At 44.0% G+C, this 17,024-nt stretch overlaps 1 protein-coding gene and 1 non-coding gene across 2 annotated transcripts in view; one reads left to right on the top strand and one right to left on the bottom strand.

Moving 5' to 3' along the window:
* Window positions 1–17,024, top strand: part of PPM1H (protein phosphatase, Mg2+/Mn2+ dependent 1H) — a 252,941-nt gene that overhangs the window by 25,298 nt on the left and 210,619 nt on the right. The gene's annotated exons all lie outside the window — the stretch shown is intronic.
* LOC118624836 lies at window positions 5,537–5,640 on the bottom strand. The gene has a single exon (XR_004958500.1). It is a non-coding gene; the product is annotated as a U6 spliceosomal RNA (small nuclear RNA).

The raw sequence follows: 17,024 nt of genomic DNA on the forward strand, positions 1-17,024 counted from the left end.
GGGGGTGGTGGGGGTGGGGGGTAGCTAGTTACGGGAGGTTTCCAGGTATGGGTAAAGAGGGGCCACATGCCAACCTGACAAGCTCAGGGAGGCCTGCCAGGCGGCCTTGCAAACTGAACACCTGCAGTAACCACCCAGGATGGTCTGAGATGAAAACGTTTTAACTAAAAGCAGTCTGTGGCAGGTAGCCATGTCCTGGGCTGGCGTCTTCCCTGACAAAGGTCAATCTTGACCTTAACTGAACCTGTCTATTGTCTTTCTGCATCTATAATAACATATATTTTAAATGTCAAAGTAATTTTCCTTTTTCCGGACTCCTCAAAGAACCAACCATTCCGTGGAGACCCCTAATCCCCTCATTGTTTCTGAGTTCATTGTTGACTGTTAACTACCTCGTACCCACCTATTTAAAAGATATACAGTCAGCCCTCATCAATCGCGGTCAATCAGTTCCAGATTCTCCTGCAATAAATGAATCTCCGTGAAGTAGGATTCTTTATTTATATACGGTCGTCCCTCGCCACTTCGCGCTTTGACTGCGATAGAGTGAAGCCGCCAAAGTCGAAGCGCCAAGTGGCGAGGGACTGTGTGTGTCTGTCATTTTACTTTTCATCCAATCCCAAGGTTTCCCTGCTTTGCTTTCTCCCACCTCCCTAATCTATCACCAGTGGATTTCATGTAACCCACTTGTGTCTGCTCTTTTGATTGTAATGTATTATATAAGGCGCAAAACTGCTTTTCTCGGGAGCATTATCTCAGTCTGTTGGGATTTTGCTTCCTGGCAGTTGGCAACAATTTGGCTCAAATAAACTTACGAAAATTCTCCATAGGTTTGAATGTTTCCTACATTGACACAGGAAAAGCACAGCAAATGGGCAAGGTTGCTTTACAGATTTAAATCACTGTCTCCTCCTAGTGTTTCTCAGACTTAGAGGTTCTCTCCATTCTGGTACAGAGAGGGAGACGCCCTTATAAGTGGAAATTCCCCTTGTAAATGTAAATGTCTCTTAAGAAAGGGTAACTTCTACAAGGTTTTCAGAGCTTTTCCTATGTTTACTTTTCCTTAAAAGTAACCAGATATCCTTATGCCAAGCAGGCATATCTTGGGGGAGGGGGGGCATATTCTGCTCCCCTTCAGTTCCGAAAAGAATTTAATTGCCTAAAATCATGGGCCGTTATTGCAGGAGTGGAGAAATAGCTGGGGCAGCTCTGTGAAGCCAGCTGGCTGGGACTTCCTGTGTCTGGCTGTAGATTATAATTCCTCCTGGTCAAGGTCAGGGTTCTGGCTTGATGGTTGTCCACGCCGGTTAGATTATCAGGTGGGCCAGGGTGATGTCCTCTGCCTGGTCGGGACGTTGGAGTCTGAGGAGCAGTGTACTGTACATGGGAGTATTTGCTAGGTAACGCCTAAAGTATTTGTTTTATAGGGCTGCTGGGAAAAAATAACCATAAACTGGATGGTTTAAAACTATAGAAATTTATTTCCCCGCAGTTCTGGAGGCAGAAGAGGAAATCAGGGCATTGGCAGGGCCGTGCCCCGCTGAAGGCTCTAGGGCAGAATCCATGCAGTGCCTCTTCCAGCTTCTTCAGGTGGCTGCTGGCACTCCTGAAGAGACAAGAACTCATCGGATGACGAAGCAAACAATTAGACCAGAGGCTTATTTATAAAGCCCCCCCCCCCTTTTTTTTTTAGTTTCGGAGGCAAGATTTGACCTGGCCATTCACGGGAGAAAGGACCGTTGACTGGTCAACAGGCAGTAAAGAGCAGGGCTGAGAACCCAGAGCACGAAGACCACAGGGCCGGGGAGGAGCCTGCAGGTTTGGTCCCAGGCACTCAGTGGTTCTGATGACCTTGGGCAGTTGGCTCGTGTATTCAGCACTTGCGTTTCTCCCTCTGAAAAACTCGGGTGAAGACATCAGCTCCCAGGAGTCACAGTGATGAAATGAGATGTAATGGAAATCCCCCCCCCCCCCCCCCCGTGCCTGGCCCATGGTGCTCCTGCAGATTGCCTGTCTCAAACGGGTGAAGGGGCAAGAGAGCTGGGGTGTTGTGGAAAGAACCAATCCAACCTTCCAAAGGAAGACTCGAGGGCAGTGAGTTGTTGCCAGGTGTGAACAGACTCGAGATTTGGAGGGGCTCTGTTTTGATCTAAGCCCTTCTTCGGGAAGACACGGGTCAGTCGACTCTTAAGAGCTTCCTCAGCTCCACCCTCACCCTCCTCCACATCCCAGACGTCACCGTTGTATTTAATGGCTCTGGACACATTCGCATTCCTAATCATTTTAGATTCGTTTTGTTTCAAAGCTGAAAGTGAAGGAGTTTGTGGTTGTGCTCTACATGTCTGATTTCATTTCCGTGACAAACTGACGCTGGAATCTGTTGTGGTTAATTTCCAATTATTCCCGTGCCCTACTTTCAATAGACAGCCGATGGAAGAACTCTTAACAACTATGGAGCATTTCTCTCTCATATCTTCTTCTATTGTCGCCTTTATCTTTTGTTTCCCTTGGGGTCATTGTGATGGAAGAAATGGACTACTGTATTTCTGAATAGTCTTTCATGTGGAGAAATACAGTTTATACCCTCTGAACATTCTATTGCTGACCCACTTTCTATATTCTTGACTGTGCAGGGTTTCTTGTTCATGCAAAGTCCCTTCTATGTGTATTTTAGTGCTCAAGGTATTAAATTTACATCTAAAATCAAACATTAAGAATCAATTTCTCGAACAGTTCTCCAGTTTGCTAAAACATGATTATAGACTTAAATTTCCTTTAACAACTTAAACGACAACAATGATTCTTTTGAACATTCTGAGCACTGTCAACAGCACACACAGATCCAGGTAATGATGAAGCATGTAACACAGTCCAGCCTGTTCTCAGACTTGTTTGTTTACTTTCCTCAGGTCTGTAACGCATATTTTGATAACTTCAAGTGTCAGAGCGATGCACGTTTTGATACTTTCCTAGGGCTACAATAATACAGTAGTACAATTACATAATTACAGAAACCCCATCAGAGCCAGAAAAATAGCCTGAGATGGCAGGACCTGGTGATCAGCCGATTGATGTTGGGTCATCTTTATGTTTGTCAAATCCAAGTAACTGGTCCTCTGGCTGGGCCCCTTTTTATGTTTGTCCTCTGTCACATCAGTAAGATTTGGAGCCATGCTGCTCCCCCAGAGTGTTTTATTCTCCAAATTTTGTTTGGCCAGTGTTTTCACAGACCAATGCCCTTATCACCCTGATGGTTGCCAGGTCTCTCTGCATCATTGGAATCGTACATATGCTTTATGACTTTCTGACTGCAGTTAGTGGGGCCATCTAAGGGTATCTTCTAGGATATGAGGGATGACGTCTGCAGTTAGTTTGTGTCTTAGAACATTTTAGCTAATTCATCATCTCGACTTGGTTCAGTTTTCTTTCCCTCTGGTTATGAAGGGGGCTGAGGACTTTCTGGTTATCGTTATTTTCTGCCTTTGCTAGGACTGGTATTACTAAGTTCCCTGTGTTCACCCTTCTCTGCTTTAACAAAGAAACACTTAGAAGAAGCAAAACACTTAACACTCTTCCATTTGTTAAAATTAAAATAAAAACCTGAACTGATACTCTTCTCCACTGGGCACGATAACACTTTGTTGTATACTCTACCTTTTCTTGTCTGGGTATCATTATGAAATCGTGCCTTTCACACCGGGGTAGTGTTACGACCTTTGATGCTCATGTTGTCCCATGTTGGCCAATAATTTGCCCTTTCAGCACTACCTCTGACCTCCTTAAATATCTTCTACCTTTCTGGCCACCCCATGTTGGGCCTTGCCCAGCCTTCCTTTTCCCTGCCCCGAGATATGTAATTGTTTACCCTCTGAGATTCCCTGGCTCCTTTCTTTGGAGAGTAGCTTGAAACCCAAGTCTGGGTGCTAGTTTCATGTAACAAGTACTTAAATGATGTTTACTATGCGCCAGGTATTGTTCTAAACTCTTTACAAGTGTTGTCTCATTCACTTATTTTAACATTCCTGTGACCTGGGTACTAGTCACAATTAATAGACGAGAAAGCTGAAGGCCACAAAAGATAAGTGATTGTCCAAAGACACACCACTGGTCGGTGCCCAGCCAGAATGCAGAAAATGGCTCTGAGCTCGTCTGTACGCTTGGTGGAGCTTGCGAATACTGTTGGTGCGGCAAGGAGTTCTGTCTAAGTCAGAGCTGAAAATTTTTTGTTTTAACATTGATAGGTTTAATTGATTTTTCTAAGAAATTAACATTTCATATACTAAAACATCATCAATTTTAGACACACTATTCTTTTATGAACTGGTAAGAAAGAAAAAAAACCCACAGCAAACGTAACTAGGATACAGTGCTCATCATACTGAGGCTCCTGGGTGACTCCTGAATAGACCACACACCTCTGTGACTTTGGAACGTCTTTCCTCTGTGACAGGGGGCAGGTTCCGCTGCCTTTACTTTCGTGGCTAGCCACCTGAGAGCAGTCCTTTTGCCCATGTATCTGGACAAAATGTGCAAAGCTTTGCCTTCTATTGAGTTTCTTCCCTTCTTAAGTCCCATGAGGCAGCCCATTAGAGAATCGCAGGAGAATACCACACAGCAAATACTTGCTTTTGTCAAAATCAGTTTTGTGCCCCACAACTCTGTGGGCCTTTGCGTGCACATGACCACTTTGCAAGCACACAACCGCTTTTTGTTTCAGGGCTGGTGCGGTGTAGCCTGTTGAAGGTGTTTGCAGTGGTGTCTCAGTTCCCCATGGGAAGTGCCGGCCGTGCACCTCAATCAGCTGAAGTGGCGGCAATATGAACAGTGGTAACCCATTCGAGCTTGTATTATGTTTTTATACCCTATTCTTATGGTATGAGGTTTCCTCAGCCACTAAGACTTTCTATTTCAGGCTGACTCCAAAAAGAAAGAAACCCTGTCAGAAATGTGTTGCCCAGTAACTCGGTTGAATGTGAGCATGTAAATATACACCAGATTTTGGAGTTGCCCGTCCACTTCTCATTTCTCTTCTAGAAATTGATGGCCCCTTGCAAATCTGTTTTTTAATTAGTTATTTATTTTTGTTACATATGTCCCTCCTTTCCCCCGCATTGACACCCTCCTTCCCAAGCCCCCCTTCATAGTATTGGTATCTGTGTCCATTGGTTGTGCATATGTGCATATAAGATTTTTGGTGTATCTCTTCCCACCCTCCTACCCCTTTTTCTGAGGTTTGTCAGTTCCCTACTTCCATGTCTTTGGGTCTGTTTTATTCGTCAGCTTATTTTGTTCATTATATTCCACAAATAAGTGAGATCATGTGATACTTGTCTTTCTCTGACTGGCTTAGTTTGCTCAGCATTATGCTATCCAGGTCCCGCCATGTCATCTCAAACGGTAAGAGAGCTCTCTTTCTAACAGCTGTGTAGTATTCCATTGTGTAAATGTACCACAGCTTTTTTATCCACTGATGGACTGCAAACCTGTCTTGAATAAATACTCATATATTACCTAGTTCCTAAGTACTATTTAAAAAATACGTATGGAACGCTTCATGAGCTTGTGTGTCCTTGCACAGGGGCCCTGCTAATCTTCGCCGGCTGGTTGCAGTTCTAGTAAAGGTGCTGGCACGGCGAGCGCCCCTCAGTACTGCTTTCAAAAGGCTTCAGTTCTCCTGGACTCCGCCCCCGCCCTCCCTCCCTGCTCCCTCCCTGCTCCCTGCTCCTTGCTCCTTGCTCCTTGCTCTCTGCTCCCTGCCCCCTGCCCCCTGCCCCCTGCCCCCTGCTCCCTGCCCCCTGCCCCCTGCCCCCTGCTCCCTGCTCCCTGCCCCCTGCCCCCTGCCCCCTGCCCCCTGCCCCCTGCCCCCTGCAATGACAGCCAGACACAGTGCTGCTTTCTTGGTGCTATACTTACCAAGTATGCAAATCTTAAGTAAAGTTGATTGTTACTGTTTTATTTTCCTTGCCATTGGAAGGGTTTGGGTGGGAAGATATTCTTGATCATCCTCCATGCCCCTGGCTCTCAAAGCCTGGACAGAATCCGTATCCTCGGTGAGTAAGGGACAGCAGGCAGGCGCTCAGGGCTAATTGCTACTTAACCTGAACCCATTTTATCCACCGTTGTCATTTTCCAGCCCTTCCTTCAAATGTCACAAAAGCACCAATAGGTGGAGGATGAGATTATATCAAGGGTGGAAACCTTAAAATAACATTTCTGGATATTTCTGGACCAAGCTTGTCTTCCTGTTTGTCTTCGCCAACTCGCCAAGCCCCGTGTTTTCCTTTTAGGGTATTTGCTGCTGACGACCTTCCACCTCTTCACCAGCTGTTTCTGTCTCCGTCGTCAGGCATTAAAGAGGCTTTCCGACCTGCTGGCTGATGGAGGCATCTCTTAGGAAACACACTGTAGCCCTGGCCGGTTTGGCTCAGCGGTTAGAGCGTCGGCCTGCGGTCCAGAGAGACCCGGGTTCGGTTCCCGCTAAAGGCGTGTACCTCGGTTGCAGTTTGTCCCCGGCCCTGGTTGGGTTGTGTGGGTGGCATCCACTTGATGTGTCCCTTCACATCGATGTTTCTCTCCCTCCCCTGACTCTATCTGAACAAAAAATGGAAAAATGTCCTCGAGTGAGGATAAAATAAAATAAAATAATAAAATAAAATAAAAAATAAAGAAACACATTGTACTAGTTACTTCAAATAGGGGGAACTGGGATTCTGGCGATGCCGGGACTGCAGTGGCCATAGCACCTGACTCTTGGCCAGTCTGTTTTCTAGTCTGTCCATGCCATTCAGGAGGGGTCGGCACCTGTCCTCAGAGTTGCCTTGCAAATATCCATGATGGTGAGCATGATGGTTGTGTCCTCTAAAACCCACCAATTTGCTTGCTGCGTAAGTACCAGTATTACCCATGAAAACGGTAGTCAGATATTTAGTGTAATTCAACTCATTCAGCCTGCTTGATGGGGAGATACTCCTCTGGCAGAGGAGATAAGCCTGTATGGTTATCTCTAGCCTGTGGCTGGTGTTTCACATTGTGAATAGGTCCTTCATTTGTAGATCACTGCTGGTCCTATATCCACTATCAGTCTGTCATTCTAAAGAATAAAAATAATTATTGTAGTCATGAGACCCCCAACAAGTATTGAGCCCTTCCCTATGTTCCACTGGGCTAAGGATTGTACATATATTATCTTAATTAATTCTCAAAGTAATTCTGTGATATCAGGGGTGTTACTATGTAGATGGGAAGTGATTCTTACAGGTCAAATGACTTGACCAAGGCCTGGGCTAACAAGGGGAAGTCAGGATGTTGATCCCGGCGGGCTGCCACCAGGGCGGGGCTGGGGGCACCCCATCCATTGACTTGGTCCCCAGTAGGCTGGGCCAGAGAGGGCTGGGGTGTGCCCTGGGGTGTGCACTGTCTGTGAGACATTCTCATAAATAGTGCCAGAGCATTTCTGTTGTGTACATTTTTAAAAATCCTAAACATTTAAAAAAGCATTTTACACTTGGTTATTCAGCCCTCGGAATTGGTTTGAGGGGAACCCTCTAAAGTAAACAAACCATGGTACACTTACATTATTTCCTACTTGTTTTCTGTTGTATTATCCTATTTTATTCTAATCTTAGATGCTTGTGTCAGAATTAGTAGCTTATGGAATTTCCCCTCCTCGCCTTCCTTAGGAACCAAACCCTCCTTACACTTGCCCCTCTGGCTTCAAGGGTGAATGAAATTCAAGAGCCTCAGGGATGCCTGGGACAGAGGCCACCTTCCTCAGAGCCACCTCAGGGACTTGCTCCCACTGCCCCTTGCAGCATGTTAATGCAGCCGTCCCCCTTACCCGTGACCCCCAGTGGATGCCTGAGACCATGGATAGAACCGAACCCTGTATACACTATTTTTTTTCCTATACATGCATACCTAGGATAAAGTTTAATTTGTAAATTAGGGACCATAAGAGATTAACACCAATAACTAATAAAAGAGACAAGTATAACATACTGTAATAAAAGCTGTGTGAATGTGGTCACTCCTTTCAGGGGCCCTTGCTGAAGTCTTCATATAGGCTCAGTGCTTTCTGGGGCAACACGTCGCCATCAATCAGAGCAGGTTTTCTGTTCATGCCTTCCACCCACAAATGTAATGCCTTTTCCATCTTACCAGCACTTATGCACTGTGTCCGTAACTTTTGTGGCTTAAGGTGTGACCCCCAAACTAGCCCTGATTTCTTTTCCTTTTTCACAATTTCATGGAGAGAAGATTCATTCTTACCATAGATCTGAGCAACCTCAGCATATAATTTCTTTTCTTACTTTATGAAGCTGAGAACGTTCACTTTTTCACTTAAAGGAAGCACATTACGGCTTCTCTTTGGCATATCCAGATTGCCAGCGTCACTACTCTTGTGCTTTGGGACCACTATTAAGTAAAGTAAAGGTGACTTCAGTATAAGCAGGGTGATACCAAGACAATGACTTGGATAGCCCAGAGGACTACTAAGTGACTAGTGGGCGGGGAGCGTCTGCAGTGTGGTTGCGCTGGACAAAGAGATAAGTCACGTCCCGGGCAGGGTGGAGCTGGACAGGAGGGGGGGATTTTATCACGCCACTCAGATGGTGGGCAGTTTTAAACCTATGGATTGTTTATTTCTGGAGTTTTCCATTTAATATTTTTGGACCGCAGTGGACCTTGGGGAACTGAAATCACATAGCAGAATTGCAGATAAGGGGGGCTGCTGAAGTCATTAATTGATAATAGGTATATCTAGGATTTCCTTTGCCTGTAAGGAGTGTTATGATGTGTCTGCTTGGAGAACAGCTCCGCCCCTTTCATTCAACTCGGTGGCCTTAGGTCAGGGTGGATGTACTGCTACGGCTGCACTTCATCGAGGCAACTTCTAAAACGTAACTAATTTCAGAGCAAGTGCCACTGGCAGTTCCCATCAGCACAAGAAACGTAGTTTTAGCAAAAAGGCCTCTGTTGTCCAGGGCACACACTGTTGTGGTTTCTCTTTGGGTTGCTTCAGATCGTATTGTGAGTGACAAACTTTTTATGAAACGAGACAGCGCGTTTCAATATTAGTAATCCTCTGTCTTTTCCTCCGATTCAAGTACTTTAAAAATAGAAATATGAGAACCAGTTGGATTGGGGTGCTGATAATGGTCATTCTTTCATTAGAACTGTACACCCACCTCCTTAGTGTTCTGGAAGGGGGCTTTGGAGACTCGGCCGTGGTCCTGGGGACTCAGGTTATCACTGAAGAAGGTGCTCATTGTGCAGCCGAGAGCCGAGCCCTCCACTGCAGACACAGGCCCGCGGGACTGCATCTCTCTGCTCTGTTCTGAGCAAACTCCCTGTGACGGACATGGATCGGGTTGTAGGGACAGAGGGGTGGGTGACGGACTTTTCGTAGCCTCCAAGCTCCGTGTTCTGCAGGTGTGGGATTTTTCACTAACCTGAGAAAACCAGGGAGCGTGTGTGGGGGAGAAAAAATAATTTTCCTCCCACTTTTCTAAGTTTTTCTGGCTGGACTAATAAATTAACACGAGTCAGATTAACAGGAGGCATGTCCCAATTTATTACAGGGGTTCCATAAGTGGTAACCAAACCCTCAGTATGGGGACCTGGGAGAGATAACACATACCAATAGTAAGATTTTGTTCCTTAATTTAGAAGTCCTGGGGGGTTGTGGTTTGGGACTGGAAAGAGCAAGGAGCCGATTCACCTGGAGACAGAAAAGCAAATGTTTGGTATAATAGTGTTTGCTGGGCCGTCTTTAACCTAGGACTCAGAGAGGACTATGATTAAAGGGGCCTTGTTGGCTTCCTCCGTATCACACCTAATTCATAATAAACTGTAGTTATCTTTGATGATAGCTCTCTTCCTGGAGCGAGCCCTCTGACTTTTTTTAGGCAAGTAGGGGAAAGGTCATAAGTTTTTCCCGAGTCTTTTCATTTCTTTTTTTTTTTTTGCAATTTTTATTAATTTATTTTTGTTACAGATGTTTCTCCTTTTTTCCCCCTAGACCCCTCCACCCAATCCTGCCTCCCCCCCAACCCCATTGTCTATGTCATTGGTTACGCATACGTGCATATAAGTTCTTTGGTTTATCTCATCCCTCTCCCTCACCCCCCTCCTCTGAGGTTTGTCACTCTACTAGCTTAAAATAATCAATATCCCAAAGAGGCACATTTTGGGGTGGCCATCTCTGCTCCTCACATGTCTGGGTTTAGGCGGTGGCTAGGGGGAAAGGCTGGGGAGTTTGCTGGAGAGGATGAGCTCTGAGAAGTGACTTGGAAATGATAGGCCGGCCTCTGGAGACGAAGCGTGCGGGAGCCCCGCGAAGGCTGTCCTCCACCTCTGGAAATGGAGTGTGTGAAGGGAGTGTGGCATGTGAGCAGTCACGCTTGGAAGCCAGAGGCCAGAGGTCATGTCCTACCTGCACCACCTTCTCGGGCCCCACTTCCCTCTTTGTAAAATCAAAACCTGATGTGAGATGAGATGACGTGAGGACAGTGACCAGCCACAGAGAATATGCTCAGAAGACATTAGCTCCTTTCCCCCACGCCCATGCTCTCCCAGGCATCTGTCCTGTCTTCCCAGATGAGGATGTATCCGCACGCAGACAAATGAAATGGCTCGCCCGGAGGGACTGGGGCTGCACTCGGATCTGTTTAGTCCTTCTACCCCTGTCTCCTGCAGACACTGTGCCTGCTTTACAGATGTATGGCCTGGGCTGGCTGGGGTGCGAGGCTGTTGGAACTTTCTCTTCTTCATACTTGGGACTGGTTGTGCTGTTTTACATACAAATAAAGGCAGTTGATTTGTGTAGCAAAGCTGGCCTGTCCCTGTGGTCCACTATGGTTAATGGTAAAGGTACCACTATAAAAACTCCTTTAATATGTACTTGGATGCTTAAAAGTATAATCAAAATGTATCCTTTTGAAAGAGAGGTGTGTTTCCCTGGCCAGCATGGCTCAGCTGAATGAACATGCAGGAGGCAGCTGATTAATGTTTCACTCTCACATCAATGTTTCTCTCTCTCTCTCTCTCTCTAAAAATGAATACAAAATAAATAAATAGCCCTGGTCAGGTTGGCTCAGCAATGAGAAGACCAGCCCGTGGACCAAAGAGTTGTGGGTTCGACTCTGGTCAAGGGCACGTACGTATTTTCGTTGCAGTTTGATCCCCAGCCCTGGTAGGGGTTGTGCAGGAGGCAACCAATCAGTGTGTCTTCTCTCACATCGATTTTTCTCTCTCCCTCCCTTCCTCCTACTCTATTTGAAAATCAATGGAAAAATCTCGGGTGAGGAATAAATAAATAAATAAATAAAGCAAGCAAGCGAGCAGTGTGTGCCTCTGAGGCTTGTCTGTCCACATCTTGTAAATTGAACCATCTCCCAATGGTGTACATTCTAGTATCAGTTGTGTTGGGGGTTTTTGATCTTCAGTTGTCAGGGGCACCTATTACCTTTTTATTTCTGTGTCAGGAGGTTAATTAACTGTAAATGAAGATATAAGTGCACCCAGGAACTTCTAGATTAAGGAACAAAATATTACTGTTGGTGTTATCTCTCCCAACTTCCCATACTGAGGGTTTGGTTACCGTCCATCCATAACCGTGCTCAACATGCTCTGGACGCTCATTGGCAATAAGATGCGCGCAGGCCTTCCAGCGGCCTCCTCATGGTCTTCCAGAAAAGGGTGACTTCCCCATTTTCACTTCAGTACTGAGTAAAGGGATATCACAAATGTGAATGTGTGTACACTAGGGAGGCCACATACCAGAGATGACAAATTTTGCAGTTTGCGTGAGTTACCCCAGCATTCAATAATTTATTTCAGGAAGTTGTTTAGGGAAATGTGGGTTGGTCATGACCAGATCAATTTTTACCTCGAAGTGGCTGCCTTTTGAAGCTTTTTTGTAAGTCCGCCTGTTTTCTAAATTTGGAAAAATCTGGGTATTTGAGCCTTGAAAAAGACAGTCTCTTAGCAACATGGAAGGACAAAGAGGAACAAATTAAGTCAGAAGTGTGCGATGATTTGTGTGTGTTCTGTTTTGGAAAGCATCCTAAATAAAGGTGGGTATTTTTTTAAGCTGCTTATAACATTTGATAACTTTTAAAAGTATCAAAAGCAAGAGTGGTGTGTGTTTCCTGCTCTGTGCCTTTTTTTCTGTCTCCCAGCACTGTACATTTTTGCCTTCTTGGAGGACGTATGTGGGAATTCGTAATTAAGAATTCATTAAAAGTGTCTGCATGGAGGACTTTCTGCTCCATACTTAATTAGCTTAGAAAACAGGGCCTTGATAAACAAAAGGGTCCATTTTAAGGAGGAAACAGAGTTTGCCCTCATTTTAAACATCTAAAATAATTTATTTAATTAACCTTCAGTCTGTAGATAAGGAAATGCACAAGTGGCTTTACGGCTAATTACATACTATAGCTTTGTTTCTTTGCTTGTGCAGAATGTGAGTAGGGCAGAATGGGAGGATTTATAGTGAGGCTGTTCCCTGGGCTGGGCTGAGAAATCCAGCAGGGACCCTGGCTGCTTTGCCACATTTTTTTGGTGAAAGCAAGCCACACAGCCAGCTCAGAGAGAAGGGGGGAGTGACTGTATCCATTGACAGAGAATCAGCGTGCGTCCACAGGGTTGGAAGGAATTACTGGTGTCCATCTTTGGAAATGATTTTTTACATAAATTAAAGGAGTATTCATTTATGCCTCGGACACTATATTCCATCAATTCTGAGATGTACACCCCACCACTCCCACCATGTTTTAATATCTCTGATGTCAGGATGTGTTTACTAGGATAGCATTGTATCACTGTTGGCTAGACAGCACTGATACACTCTTGCCATTCCCTTGATTGTGCAGATGTGGATGAAGCGATTGTGTTTATGTGTTGTTAATAATACAAATGTCCAGGTTAACTGAATATGAAAGGTCTTCAAAAATATTAAATCATGATGCCCTGGCTGGTGTTGCTTAGTGGTTTCAGCGTTAGCCCATTCACCGAAGGTTGCAGGTTTGATTCCTGCGCAAGGGCATGTACCTGGGTTGCAGGTTCAATCCTTGGCCCTGGTCAGGGCGGTAAGTGCACAAGGAGAAGGCAACCAATCAATGTGTCTCTTTCACATCAATGTTTCTCTCTCTGTCTCCCTCCCTTCCAGGCTCAAAAAAAAAAAAAAAAAAAAAAAAATCAATGAAAGAAAATCCTTGGGTGAGGATTAACAACAACAAAATATTAAATCATGATTCAACAGTGACAGAAAAAGTTCTTGTGTGTGTAAAAAGTCACAAAAACGGAACAACAGGACGCCAGTTTGGTATCAGTGAAGCAGATTTTTGTTAGAGGAATGACCACAGTTTGTCTTTTTTACAAAGAAATAAGCAAGAGCAGGGCCTGAGACGGAAGATGAGTAGCTAGCTGAAGCTTGTTATAGAGTTATGGCAAAAATAGTGCCTTCCAGATGACAGACACATTATGCAACTTGAAAACAGGAAAGATTGATAGATCGCTTCAAAGTGATGAAAGGAATTTGAAAGCAGTAAGTGGCTGGTGTGTCCAGTTCATAAGTCTCACAGGTTTGTGGGGCTTATGAATTGGACTCTATGCCGAGGCATAGAATGCTCATTTATCAAACTGCCTGCCAGTTTAGACCAGTAGCTGCTGATTTTCTAGTAATTTGTGATTTGAGGGAAAATTGAGTGTAGACAGATAGGAAATGCTGATAAAACCCCACCATTCTTTCAAAGGCTCTGAAATTTTTCTGTAGTGTTAAAGGTGCTAAAAAGAGATCAAGGTCATGAGCAGCTCTGTGAAAGCAGTTGTTGTTGCGATACTTTGTACAATTGCTGATGGTTGAAAGTTGCAGCTGTAATAATCAAACTAAAGCAATTCCTGAGAAAGATTTTCTCCGTAAAGACATTGTGCCTCTATTTACAATAGCTAAGATCTGGAAACAGCCCAGGTGTCCATCAGTAGACGAATGGATAAAAAAGCTGTGGTACATATACACAATGGAGTACTACGCAGCTGTAAGAAAGAAAGATCTCTTATCTTTTGAGACGACATGGAGGGACCTGGGAAGTATCATCCTAAGTGAAACAAGCCAAACAGAGAAAGACAAGTTTCATATGATCTCACTTATTTGTGGAATATAATGGACATAACAGTCTGAGGAATGGGGTAGTCCCAGAGACGCGGAAGCAGGGTACAGACTGACAATCCCCTAAAGAGGGGGGTGGTGGGGGAGAGATAAACCACAGAACTTATATGCATGTATGCATGAACAATGGACATGGACAACAAACTGGGGAGAGGGCAGGGAGGGAGGGGGAGGGGGGAATCAGTGGGGGGGAAAAGGAGAAACATCTGTAACAAAAATTAATTAATAAAAAATAAATAAAATAATAAAAAAATAAAAAAAAAGACATTGTGCCTGTGCCTGTGTGGCACTTTCTGTCACCAAAGACACGAGTCCTGGTTATCTGAAAAGCCTGTTGTAACGTCTGGTGAGAACAAGCAAGCGCCGGCCTCAAAACCAGCTGTGAGTGTCTGGCAGCCGGAAGACGGTCCCAGAGCTAACAGGAGCATCAGGTGGAAAAGTGAACATCAGCAACTGAATTAAAGGGATTCAGAAGAGTTAGCATGGCATGAGGAGATGTGTTAGGAATATCTTAACCATTTTATTTTTTTATGTATGTGCAAGAGAGGTATATGATAAATCTAATTATGTAAAGCTCTCCCAATAATTATAAAGTAGTTCTGAGTGACAAGAAAGCATTTTGTTAATTTACTTGGCAGCGTTTTTTCTTGGTGTGCAAATGGATGGCTTCTTCTATAATTGATTGCATCTTAGACTTGATAAATGCATGCCAGGCACTGAGCCCAAAAGAGCTACTTTGAGGAAGTTTCCAGTTTAGGGAACTGGGAGGGTTTCTACTTAAGTCCTAGCATGCATTTGATATACAGAGAGGGTGTATATGAACAAAATTATTAGGTACTTACATCGCTTTTATGGAAAAATAAGCTCAAAATTCTAAACAACCAAATTGTAAAGGCATTGTGTTAGACTTATTTTCTTTCGTAGCCTGTGTGGCTCAGTGGTTGAGCGTCGACCCATACACCAACAGGTCGCTGGTTTGAATCCTGGTTAGACTTATTTTCTTGGTGAGATGTGTGTGTGTGTATCCAGTTGATCAATACATTCTGAGGGTATTTCATAGATTCTATGAATAACTATTGAAAGATTCAAAGTCAGGTGTGAAACTTTTAGTTGTTAATGGCTGTTTACTTTTCAGGGCTATTAAAACACATTCTCATTGTATTCACAACAATGTTGGCAGATGGTAAATGCTCAAAAACCTTTTGATTTTTAAAAAAAAATTAGAGCAGTTTTAGGCTCACAGTGTAATTGAGAGGAAGGTACGGAGATTTCCCATATACTCCCTGCACACATGCATAGCCTCTTCCATTATCAACGTCCCCTACCAGAGTGGTACATTTGTTACAACTGGTGAATGAACACAGACACAACATTGTCACCTAAAGGCTATCGTTTGCTTTGGGGTTCACTCTTGGTGTCATGCATTCTCTGAGTTTTGACAAATGTGTGATGGCATGTAGCCACCGTTCTGGTGTCATACAGAATAGCTTCACTGCCTTAAAAACCCTCTGTGCTGTGTTGACTCATCCTCCCCAGTAGCCTCTGACAACCACTGATTTTTTTTTACTGTCTTCATAGTTTTGCCTTTTCCAGAGTGTCATGCAGTTGGAAGCATTCAATATGTAGCCTTTTCGGATTGACTTCTTTCACTTAATAACATGCATTTAAGGTTCTTCCATGTCTTGTTATGGTTTGATAGCTCATTTCTTTGTAGCACTGAATGACTTTCCATTGTCTGAATGGACCACAGCTCATCCATTCACTTACTGAAGGGCCTCTTGATTGCTTCCAAGTTTTGACAGTTATGAATAAAGCTGCTATAAGCATCCATGTGCAGGCTTCTATGTGGGCATCTATACTGGATACCGGATTATGACTGCTGGATTGTATGGGAAGAGTATGTTTAGCTTTATAAGAAATCATCCAGGGGTCTTTCAAAGTGTCTGCACCATTTTGCATTCCCATCAACAATGAATGGGGGTTCCTGTTGCTCCCCATTCTCACCAGCAGGGTGTTGTCAGTGTCCAGGATGCTGGCCACTCTGGTGAGTATGTAGTAGCATCTTATTATTATTTCATTTGCATTCCCTGATGACTCATGGTGTGGAGCACCTTGGAAACACTTACTTGCCATCTGTGTATCTTCATCAGTGAGGTGAGTGTTCAGGTCTTTGGCCCACTTGTTAATCAGGTTTTTGTTTTCTTATTGAGTTTTAAGGGTTCCTTGTATATTTTGGCAAACAGTCCTGTATCAAATATGTCCTTTGCAAATATTTTTTCCCAGTCTGTGGTTTGATTTTGATTCTCTAGACAGTGCCTTTTGCAGAGCAGAAATATTCAGTTTTAATGAAGTGCAGCTTATCCGTTTTTTACTTCATGGATTGTACCAAATTCAAGGTCATCAAGATTTTTCTCCTATGTTACTTCTAGGAGTTTTATAGTTTTGCATTTTATATTTATGTCTGTAATCCATTTGGAGTACATTTTTGTGAAGGGTATAAGTTCTGGGTCTGGATTAATTTTTTTGTGAATGTGTGGTTGTTTCAGCACCATTTGTTGAAAAGACTATCTTTGCTCCATTGTTTTGCCTGTGCCCCTTTGTTAAAGATCAGCTGGCTGTATTTATGGCATCTCTTTCTGGGCTGTCTGTTCTGTTCCATTAATCTAGTTGTGTATTCTTTTGCCAGTACTACATTGATTTATTACTGAAGCTTTTTTTTTCTTTTCATCCTCATCTGAGGATATTTTTCTGTTTATCTTCAGATAGAGTGAAAGGAAGGGAGAGAGAGATAGAGAGAAACATTGATGTGAGAGACATCGACCGGCTGCCTCCCCCACAACCCTAACCAGGGCCG

Source organism: Molossus molossus, unplaced genomic scaffold, assembly GCF_014108415.1.
Source record: "Molossus molossus isolate mMolMol1 unplaced genomic scaffold, mMolMol1.p scaffold_m16_p_10, whole genome shotgun sequence".
Classification (NCBI taxonomy): domain Eukaryota; kingdom Metazoa; phylum Chordata; class Mammalia; order Chiroptera; family Molossidae; genus Molossus; species Molossus molossus.